Source organism: Carassius auratus, unplaced genomic scaffold (assembly GCF_003368295.1).
Source record: "Carassius auratus strain Wakin unplaced genomic scaffold, ASM336829v1 scaf_tig00215128, whole genome shotgun sequence".
Classification (NCBI taxonomy): domain Eukaryota; kingdom Metazoa; phylum Chordata; class Actinopteri; order Cypriniformes; family Cyprinidae; genus Carassius; species Carassius auratus.
In genome coordinates this window covers 27,209-39,349 of record NW_020527945.1, presented here as the reverse complement: position 1 = coordinate 39,349, position 12,141 = coordinate 27,209, and positions in this window count along the sequence as shown.

The following is a 12,141-nucleotide window of genomic DNA, read 5'->3' as shown; positions in this document are numbered from 1 at the left end:
TTTATCGATAGATTGTCAGAATATCTGTATCTGTCCAGTTCTTTGTCATAAATACAGTTTACAAAAGGTCACGAGGGAGCAGTCGGTTTCTCATCTACTGTAAAGTTTTCGCTGTTCACCGCTCATCACACACAGCTGTTTCCTCCAGTGACAATTGAGCCCTTAACACCTGTACGAACACATACTTCAATTGTACTTATTTAAATATATTTAATTTAATCATACATACTTTGAATTTTAGCACCATTACAATACTTATAGGCGAATAGTCATCATATCTTTAGTTCTTTAATGCATTTGCATTGTACTAAAGTTAATTCATTTTCAATGGGCTTATATGCGGCTGAAACAGGTAGCCTAGTGCATACCAAATTTTTCAACATGAACATTTTAATATGTGGGGTAGTGCATGGCCTAAGAATTTTTTTTCCTAACATTACTTTTACTTTTATACTCTTAAGTAGTTTTGAAACCAGTACTTTTACACTTTTACTTGAGTAAAAAGCTTGAGTTTATACTTCAACTTCTACAAAAGTATTTTTAAACCCTAGTATCTATACTAGTTTTCTTTTCTCCTCTCCTCTCCTCTCTCTCGCTCCAGTTATTCACAAGTTCATCAAAAAACCGCAGTAAGAATATTTAATCAAGCACGGTGAGTAATGGTTTCTCCTGCTATTGTTATTTGCACCTCTTGCCACATGTACAGTTTATCTATCTCTGTCGCAGATGAGGGATTCACATGTGATAAATGCAGGGAAATAGTTAGGCTGACAGAGAAGATTTCAGAATTAGAGACGCATCCAAACTTTAATTGAGGACAGTAAGAATGTTAGGGCTCTAGATACGGCTTTGGGTGTGTCTAGCTCAGGGATTCCTGTACATTGTTCGGTTCCGGCAACAGAGCCCCTGCAGAAGGGCAACAGGGTGACAGTGAGGCAGCATAGTCATGGGTCAAAACACCGCTCTTCTGTTCCGATCAAAACATTAAACAGGTTCTCCCCACTCAGTGATGCACCCACTGAGAAACCTGATGAAAGTGCTCTAATTATTGGTGATTCTATTGTACAGAATGTGAATATAGAGACACCAGCCACCATCGTCAAATTTTTACCAGGAGCCAGAGCGCCTGACATCTTGGCAAATTTAAAAGTGCTGGCTAATGCTAAACACAAATACAGTAAGATTGTTATCATGCCGACGCTAATGATGTTCGACTTCGCCAGTCGGAGATCACTAAAAATAACATTAAAGAGGTGTGTGAACTTGCAAGCATGATGTCAGACACTGTAATATGCTCTGGTCCCTTCCCTACTTACCGTGGTGACGAGATACATAGCAGATTGTCATCACTCAATGGCTGGATGTGTAAGTGGTGCCCACAGAATAACATAGGTTTCATAGACAATTGGACGAGCTTTTGGGGCAGACCTGACCTGTTGAAAAGAGATGGTCTTCATCCCTCCTGGGTTGGCGCCACTCTTCTCTCTAGAAATATGGCAAATAGTCTTAGTGTTTATACTTGACTAACTGGGGCCAAGGTCAGGAAGCAGACGGACTGGCTAAACCGACCGTCTGCTAGCTGCCTCACGACACAGAGGTCAGTTCTCAGCACATAGAGACTCTTTCACCTAGATATCACACTATAGAGACTGTGTCTGTTCCCCAAACTAGAAAATACAAAAAACTTCCAAACCAGTTAAGATTAACAATTTAATTGAGGTTCAACAAATAAAAAACAGATGCAATATGGATAAACAAATGATAAACCTGACTTGTTGAATATCAGATCAAAAACACTTTTTGTAAATAATATGATCACTGATCATAATATAGATGTGCTCTGTTGATACCTTGCTAAAACCTGATGATTACATTATTTTAAATGAGTCCACCCTCCAAGATTGCTGTTATAAACATTAGCCGCGTCTAAAAGGCAAAGGGGGAGTCGTTGCTTCAATTTATAACAAAGGATTTCTCAGAGGGCAGGCTTCAAGTATAACTCGTTTGAAGTAATGGTGCTTTATATAACATTATCCAGAGAAACAAATGATAAATGATCCCCTGTTATGTTTGTACTGGCTACTATATACAGGTCACCAGGGCACCATACAGACTTTATTAAAGAGTTTGGTGATTTTACATCCGAGTTAGTTCTGGCTGCAGATAAAGTTTTAATAGATGGTGATTTTAATATCCATGTTGATAATGAAAAAGATGCATTGGGATCAGCATTTATAGTCATTCTGAACTCTATTGGGGTTAGTCAGCACGTTTCAGTACCTACTCATTGTCGAAATGATACTCTAGATTTAATACTGTCACATGGAATTGATGTTGATAGTGTTGAAATTATGCAGCCAAGTGATGATATCTCAGATCCAGGATAAGTGTACTTAAGGATAAGTGTACAGAGAGGAAAGCCTTACTATTGCATGGAGACCTTTCCATTATCCTTCTCAAAGTTTCTTTCTGGTTCAATGAAAAAGCTGACTAAATTGACCAAAACATTCTTCAAAACATTACAATTTTTTTTGCAATGTTTTTGAAGTTGTTTACACAATCAAGCCACCAAAATACAATGGAATTTAAACTTAACTTCAACTTTTATTTATTTATATAGCACATTTGATAGCAATGTTGTTGCTTCACAGTTATAATTAAAACATGCGTATATAAAAACATTTGACATGCCTAGCAAAATGAAGGCATACACACTCTTAGACATAAACCCTCACACAACTGTATAGTGAGATTGGAATAGACGTGAAAGAGAAAAAAAAAATAATTGATTATGTCAATGACTGATTTGTTCAAAAAGTGGATTCATTCAGTTAGCAAAGACCTCCTCAGTGTGTTTCTCAAAATTAGTGCTGTTACTGCTGTAGCTTAGTTTTCAACTTTTTTCGTTGGTGAAATAGAGCTAAAACAGTCAATATGGTGCCTGAAATGCACTTAATATTAACTTCTTGTTTATTCAATTATTATAAAAATCTAAATCACATTTGTTATGCTAATATCTGGAGAACAACTGCACTTTTATATTAGAATAACTATATTAAATTAAATAAACCGACCAGTGGCGGCTCGTGGATTTTAAAATAGAGGAGACAAACTAATTGTGTTGGTCTGGAGATCCCTGCCGATTATTATTATTATTATTATTTGCTTAACCACTTTAAAATACCTTTTTGGTGGCTTTTAGTCAGAAACCGTAAAGAAAATATATTCAATACTCATTATAAATACTTGGTAAATTGTCAGCCCAGCCGCTCCGGGAGACGTTCAAACCATAAGACTGTATAAAAACAGGTTCAAACTAATAGCACGTAATTTACGTCTCTACGATGGTTGGTTGATATTCCAGAAGGGAGGCTAGCATCCTCTATGATGTTACTTTTCTCAGCATTCCTCAGCGCTTAAAGTGAACACTCGATGCTGATTGGTTCCCCTGGCCTCCCCTCCCCTTCCCCTTCACTTAGCGGTGTAATTACATCAGCAGATTCGCCACATTCACGATAGAAAAGCGGATCTTTCATGTAATGGTATTACAACTGTGAAATTACAAACAAAATTATATACATTCTGAGACATGAACTGAAATGAATAGTGAATGTTATTAACATTAAATCTTCCTCATTTTCACCTCAAAATTTGGGGGAAAACTGTGCCTCCCCTGCCTCACCCGACGAGCCACCACTGAAACCGACTAAATCATAGTGAACGCGGGAAAATCTAAATGCGCACCCGTCTAATCTAACGTACAAGACTTGTATATGTGTACACTATGGGTGTGTGTAAGATGTTATTAAACAAGCTAGGTAAACGCCCTGTATAAAACATGGGTAAATTATATTATAATCGCTAACAGCGCAGACTACATCGGTGACAAAAGTAAATTGGTACACAATAATATTTTTGGACACGATTTATTAATGTTTCAGCATCATCTATATTAAAGAAAAAATAATCACTCATCCAATGTTTAATGTGAATAAAGTAAGCTTGACTAGTTCCACGACTACTGAAATACGTTGTTTTCTTGCACCGGACTGTATGTGTGTGTTTGTGTGTGTCGGTTGTGGTGAGGTAAAAGAGGAGCAGGCAGTGGTCCAAAGCACTGTGAGGCAAAGGAGGGGGAACTCGAGCTGTTTAAAACTTTTTTTGTTGTTGGTCCGTTTGCATCTGTATTGTTTTACTACTTACACAATTAGTTTAACTATATATCATTATATTATTTACAATACACATATTTCAATTATATTTTAGGGGGGACAACCCTCAGACCCCCCGCGATTTCCAGCTATGCTCAGATAATTATTTAGTTTTGTGCAAACTTCATATCGCCAAAATTGCAAATTCTACTTCTTGTTACAAGTATGGAAGAACCATCACTTCTACCACAAAAGACTGCTTTTTAAGTTATCTTCCTGATGTATCCAGATTCCTTAGCATATCCATAACCTCAGAACAACTTGATGATGTAACTGTGACGGTGGGTGAAAGGACAGTCTGGAAGCAAATGCAAGTATACTAATTTAATGAGAAGATATAGAATGAGTACATAAACAAACAATGACGATGAGACAGCGACACTTCGAGGGGATGGGGAAGAGGTGAGGAATCCAGCTGATGGCAGAGAGAAGGTGAGTAATCCGGATGATGACGGCGTGAGGCAGCAGGAGAGGATGGCACAGGAACTGCGGGGAATAGAGCCGAAGGTAAGTGTCCGTGAGAATGTGCGGAGAGAGGATGAGGTTCTAGGGTAACACAGACCTCCAAACGCAAACAACACTGAGAGCCAAACGAACAGGGGAACCACATCAAAACTATAGACAACGATCTCTCAAACACAATACGTGAGACAAGCCATTATATAGTAGATGAGTAATGAGTGGCAGCTGTTGCTGATACAATTAACGGAGACGCCCACAACTAATCAGTGCAGACGCGGGACACACAGAATTTACCACAAAGTGTAAACACCCCGAGATCAAGGTTTACCGACCGTGACAGTACCCCCCCTCTAAGAACTCCTCCTGGAGTTCCCAGAAGGGCCTACCTGCTGATTGTAGTCATCAATAAGGGAGTGATCCAATATGTCCCTAGCAGGTACCCAACTCCTCTCCTCCGGACTGTAACCTTCCCAGTTCACCAGATACTGGAATCCTCGTCCCCTCCGTCTCGAGTCCAGAATGCGATTAACCAAATATGTCGGTTCCCCATCTACGAGATGCGGCGGCGGGGGAACCGGAGTAGGCGGATTAATACGTGCATAAAACACGGGTTTAATTTTGGACACATGAATGTCGGGGTGTATCCTCTTGTACGCAGGAGGTAGTTTGAGGCGGACTGTCACCGGACTAATGATTTTGGTGATAGTGAATGGGTCGATAAATTTGGGATTTCTAATTTATTAGAAACGGACCGCAGAGGAATATTACTGGTAGAAAGCCACACTTTTTGACCCACGACGTAGACGGGAGGCTTTGACCCTCACCCGGAGCAGAGTCCGAGGGGTGGAGGGGACCGCGACTTCAGATTCCAGACTGGGAAATGCTGGTGGCTGGTACCCTACATTACACTGAAATGGAGAGAGGCCTGTAGCTGACACTGGCAACAAATTGTGGGCGTACTCCACCGTAGAGAGTTGTTGACTCCAGGAAGAAGGATTCTTGGAGACCAAACGTCGCAACGTCCTCTCTAATTCTTGGTTGGCTTGCTCAGATTGTCCGTTGCTTTGGGGATGATAACCAGGGTTCTAAATTAACACCCGCCAACCCGCCAAATGCGGGTTAAAATTCATTTTGGCGGGTGTTAATTAAAACTTACTAGCCAGTTCGGCTGGTAATGCATGACATGAGGCTCTGTTCTCGGTCACTTATCCCCCTGGCAGCACTTCCTACATTTCCCATGAACACTGTGCTGTAATGCTATGTGATGAAGTTTCATATGCTCATTGTCTGCAAGCAGTTTGCAGTGAAACCAGCGCGAAAAAACATGGAAACGAATAGCGTCCATCAGAAAACACAAGGAAAAAGAACGAATGGAGCCAGAGCAGGGAGCATAGACTGAAAGAGGAGGGAGTTAGCTATTAAAGAAAAAAATTAAGATTAAACTAAATGTGGCGGTGGTTGGGACAGATTTCTGGGGGCAAAAAGAGGAACGAGGCAGGGGATTAGGATATTACGGAGAGCCCCGCACGTCACCTGTAGGAGAAAAAAAAAATCAATCCGTGACGACGGTTTTGCAATCCGTCCCCTCAGTTTATAAACCGTACTCACAAATTCATAAACTGTTCCCTCGTTTTAACAAATTCCCAATCCGTGCGCTCAGATTTTGTAAACCGTACCCTCGGTTTTTGAATCTGTACCCACGAATTCATAATCCGTGCGCACACTTTCACAATCCGTTCCCTCGGATTTGTATTTGTAAAATGACACGCATTTGTAGCTCCGCCTCCACCGGCAGATTCATTTCTGTTTATTAAACATTATTTTTCATAGTATCCAATGAGTCCACAATCAGCATTCACAAATAGTCTTCTTTTTAGCGTTTATTTTAATAGTGATTATTACATTAATCACCAATAGGATAAGACACAGCCGCCTGTATTTTATGAAAAAAAAAAAAAAAAAAAAAAAACGCTAAAAAGAAAAAGAAAATAAGGGTAAAAAGCAATACAAAACAAATAATATGCCGGTATGTTTTCATTCCTTTTCTCTCTAACTGAATACAATGTTATTTTCGGCCTCATTATTTATTAATAACATTAACAGTGAAACATGCATCTAACTCCGGCAGGTGGGGTGGATGGAGCTTAGTATAATAAAATCAGAAAAATAAGTCTTCATGCATGTTAAGAAAGAATTGTAGATAAGCATTTACAAAACTGTCAAAGTTTATTTAAAAATAAAGCAATTCATGAATTATTTTCTTGTACTCATTTATTTAGCCTACAAATTAAAATGATAAAAATAACATATTATTATATATTATTATACAGGTTATGCATAAGAATCTTTTATCCAAAACAATTTACAACAGAGGAAAAAAATTACTCCAGAGTTAGTCACAATCAGGCACGTGCACACATAGACGTCAAAGGGGGCTTGAGCACCTGCCCTTTTCATTCCTGGAGAGAAAGTGCCCTTTTTTTCTGGGGTGATTTTTTTTTTTTTTTTTTTTTTTTTTTTTTTAATAAAATAAATTCCTGTTTGCGCACAGCTTCCCTGTCAAACAAATATATTTATTGAAGAATAGTATATCTAAATATCAGGTCAGGAGTAGGGCTGGGACAACGCGTCGATGTCATCGATGACGTCGACGTAAAATATGCGCATAGATTTGTCGACCTGTTTTTATTTCTCTAAAAAACGTCTGAAAAACGTTTACCTTATGTACGCTGAATATACGTGATGGCCGGATCAACATTCTGTCCAACGTTATATAACCAATCCAGGGGTTTTTCTGCATTTATCTTTTTTTTTTTTTGGCGGCTGTCAAAGCCTTATTTGATCGGTGAGTGATGTAGAATAGAATGACTGCTGACAGGGCGCGTACGAGAGAGAGAGCCCCGGCTGCGCGCGCACTCACAGTCTTCAAACAACACGAGCGCTTCTTGCTCTCTCGCTCTCCCTTGTGCATATTATTTAAAATCATTAAACACGATAGAAAAAGGGCGAAACACCAAAGTTTCACGCGCGCTCGCGCACTCACAGTCTTCAAACTACACGAGCGCGCTCTCTCTCTCTCTCTCTCTCTCTTTCTCGTGCATATTAACCAAAATCATTAGACACGATAGAAAAAGGGCGGAACGCCAAAGTTTCATGTGGAGCATTCGGAGATTTTTTTTTCTCCATGACAGGCTGCTGGCTCCCACTGTTAATTTTTTTTTTTTTGGGGGGGGGGGGGGGGGGGGACACTCTCTGTATTAGCTTAAAGCCCTCAAGTTTACATTGGTTACTGTATTCTTTCAATTGCTCTAAACAAGTATTTTGGGTGACCTTTTTTATTGAATGCTAGACATCAAGTTGTTATTTTCATCTGAAATAAGAACTTTTTTCTGTAAGCTAGGCCCTATGTGTTCAGTAAGCTTGTTTCAGTAAGCTATGTGTTTTCAAGGCTTCAAGGTTTTATTGAATGCTATCTCTATACAAGTGCAAAGTAATGCATTCTTAGTCAGTCTTTTATTTTGTAATTTTTAGAGCAATAAACATATATTGCAATTTTAAGGAATTCATGTTTTTTTTTCATTCAGATATGTAAATCAACATGTATAAATTGTTAGTAGTCAATTAATGGGGAGATAATCGAAATCAAATTGGTCGGAAAAAATTAATCGTTAGATTAATCGATGCATCGAAAAAATAATCGCTATATTAATCGTTTAAAAAATAATCGTTTATCCCAGCCCTAGTCAGGATTTCTGAAGCGCTCATTGACCCCCAAACCCCCCTATCAAGAAATAACAGACTGCATTCTACATTGGAGATCAACCAAGCAATGTAATAAAATAAGTTAATAAAATAAGAACGTCCCCAGTTAGTTAATGACTTACATCAAGTGTCTTTCCCCCTGAAATTTTGAAATCTAAATCTACAGATGCAAACAGATGGAGGGTAGGCTACACTCTAAAAAATGTAGTAAATCTGAGTAACTGCATCTGTACATTAATAAATAAAATTGAGTAGAAATAAGTTAACATTGAACATTAAAAATAACAATATTTATAAATTAACTTTTTATTTATGAACTTTTTTTTTATTTCCTCTAAACCTTTATAAAATAGTATTCCATACAACCACAAATACATACATGACATTGGCTTTTATTTAATTTTATTTAATTTTTACTAAATTGTTTTGGTAAGTTTAATTCAAACAATCAAGTAAGATTTTCAGAGATTTTATTAAGTTAATTAAGTTAAATATTTACTAAGCCACAGAATACTTTTTGAGTGTAGTAGCCTAGGTTTAAAACAAACTCCATCTAAATGTGGATTTTGAAGGTTTTATTTGATGATGGTGATGATACAGTCCTCCCTTAAATGTGAAACTATCCTTGTCAGTCACCATCAGTTATTGTGTATGTGTACATGGTTTCTGTGTGAACTGATTATTTTGTAGACATCTTTTGAAAATTAGAGTTTGAGGAAGATAAAATTAATTAACTTTTTTAATTATTTTTTTTTTAAAGGAAGTCAGTGTTGCGTTAATATATATACTTTTTTGTTTTAAAATAAGAAAAAAAATATTTAATTATGAGAAGTGCCCTTTATTTCACTTGAGCCCCTGCCCCTCAAAATGTCTGTGCACGTCCCTGGTCACAATGCCAGGTTTATTGTACAATAATAATCAGTTGCTATTATAAGATTATTCCTTTATTATTATTAAACCTATTCCTCATAATAATAGTCAATAAAACTGTATGTTAACAGGAGCTTGCTGCATGAATCCGTGAGTACGGTTTACAGATCCGTGGGAACGGATTGCGAAAATGTGCGCACGGATTATGAATTTGTGGGTACGGATTCAAAAACCGAGGGTACGGTTTACAAAAACTGAGCGCACGGATTGGAAATTGGTGGGCACGATTTGTTAAACCAAGGTAACAGTTTATGAATTCGTGAGTATGGTTTATAAACGGAAGTTTTTCATGCCAACAATGTTAATAAAATGATCAAATGCATTCAGTGGCACTCATAATTTGTTATTTTTACCGGAAAAAAAAATGGCTAGTGGAAATTCTGATTGGCTGGTAACTTTAGAAAGTTAACAGCCACATTGGCTGGTGATCAAAAAAGTTAATTTAGAACCCTGCTAATAACACTGAATTATGGAGTAGCACTCTGGATATAAATAATCAAATGTGAGACTTACTAAGTCTCAAAGGGGGGAAATGAAGAAGATTTGTATGGAGCGCAGCTGGAGGAAAACAAAACTAGAGGTATTTCATATTGCTTGGCGGGAAAGTAGCATATATTACAGAAAAGCATTAAAAACTGCTAGATCTGATTACTTTTCTTCTCTCTTAGAAGAAAACAAACATAACCCCAGGTATTTATTCAATACAGTGGCTAAAGTAACGAAAAATAAAGCCTCAACAAGTGTTGACATTTCCCAACACCACAACAGTAATGACTTTATGAACTACTTTACTTCTAAAATCGATACTATTAGAGATAAAATTGTAACCATTCAGCCGTCAGCTACAGTATCACATCAGACAGTGCACTATAGACCCCCTGAAGAACAGTTCCACTCATTCTCTACTATAGGAGAGGAAGAATTGTATAAACTTGTTAAATCATCTAAACCAACAACATGTATGTTAGACCCTATACCATCTAAGCTCCTAAAAGAGGTGCTTCCAGAAGTCATAGGTCCTCTTCTGACTATTTTTAATTCCTCATTGTCATTAGGATATGTCCCCAAAACCTTCAAACTGGCTGTTATTAAGCCTCTCATAAAAAAAAACACAACTTGACCCCAAAGAACCAATCTCGAATCTCCCTTTTTCTGTCCAAGATACTAGAAAAGGTGGTATCCTCACAATTATATTCCTTCTTAGAGAAAAATGGTATATGTGAGGATTTCCAGTCTGGATTTAGACCGTATCATAGTACTGAGACTGCTCTCCTTAGAGTTACAAATGATCTGCTCTAATCATCTGATCGTGGGTGTATCTCTCTATTAGTTTTATTGGATCTTAGTGCTGCATTTGACACAATTGACCACAGCATTCTTTTGCATAGACTTGAACACTTTGTTGGCATCAGTGGAAGTGCATTAGCATGGTTTAAATCGTACTTAAATGACCGCCATCAGTTCGTAGCAGTGAATGGAGATGTATCATATCGAGCACAAGTGCAGTATGGAGTACCTCAAGGCTCAGTACTAGGGCCGCTACTCTTCACACTTAATATGTTACCCTTGGGAGATATCATCAGGAAACATGGTGTTAGCTTTCACTGTTATGCTGATGATACTCAGCTCTATATTTCCTCGCAGCCCGGTGAAACACACCAATTTGAAAAACTAATGGAATGCATAGTCGATATAAAAATTGGATGACGAGTAATTTCTGTGTAATTTCTGAGGTGTTAATTATAGGGCCTAAAAACTCTGCTTGTAATAACCTAGAACACTGTCTAAGACTTGATGGTTGCTCTGTCAATTCTTCGTCATCAGTTAGGAACCTAGGTGTGCTACTTGTTCGCAAACTTTCCTTAGAAAGTCACGTTTCTAGCATTTGAAAAACTGCATTTTTCCATCTCAAAAATATATCTAAATTATGGCCTATGCTCTCAATGTCAAATGCAGAAATGTTAATCCATGCATTTATGACTTCAAGGTTAGACTATTGTAATGCTTTATTGGGTGGTTGTTCTGCACGCTTAGTAAACAAACTACAGCTAGTCCAAAATGCAGCAGCAAGAGTTCTAGAACCAGGAAGTATGACCATATTAGCCCGGTCCTGTCCACACTGCACTGGCTCCCTATCAAACATCATATAGATTTTAAAATATTGCTTATTACTTATAAAGCCCTGAATGGTTTAGCACCTCAGTATTTGAATGAGCTCCTTTTACATTATACTCCTCTACGTCCGCTACGTTCTCAAAACTCAGACAGTTTGATAATACCTAGAATATCAAAATCAACTGCGGGCGGCAGATCCTTTTCCTATTTGGCGCCTAAACTCTGGAATAACCTACCTAACATTGTTCGGGAGGCAGACACACTCTTGCAGTTTAAATCTAGATTAAAGACCCATCTCTTTAACCTGGCATACACATAACATACTAATATGCTTTAAATATCCAAATCCAAAGGATTTTTAGGCTGCATTAATTAGGTAAACCGGAACCGGAAACACTTCACATAACACCCTATGTACTTGCTACATCATTAGAAGAATGGCATCTACGCTAATATTTGTCTGTTTCTCTCTTGTTCCGAGGTCACCGTGGCCACCAGATCCAGTCTGTATCCAGATCAGATGGTGGATCAGCACCTAGAAAGGACCTCTACTACCCAGAAAGACAGCGGAGACCAGGACAACTACACAGCAAATTCTGGTCTTTGGAATAAACTCCCTGGTAGTTAAAATCAACTCAATCTGAGTGTACATGCGTGACCA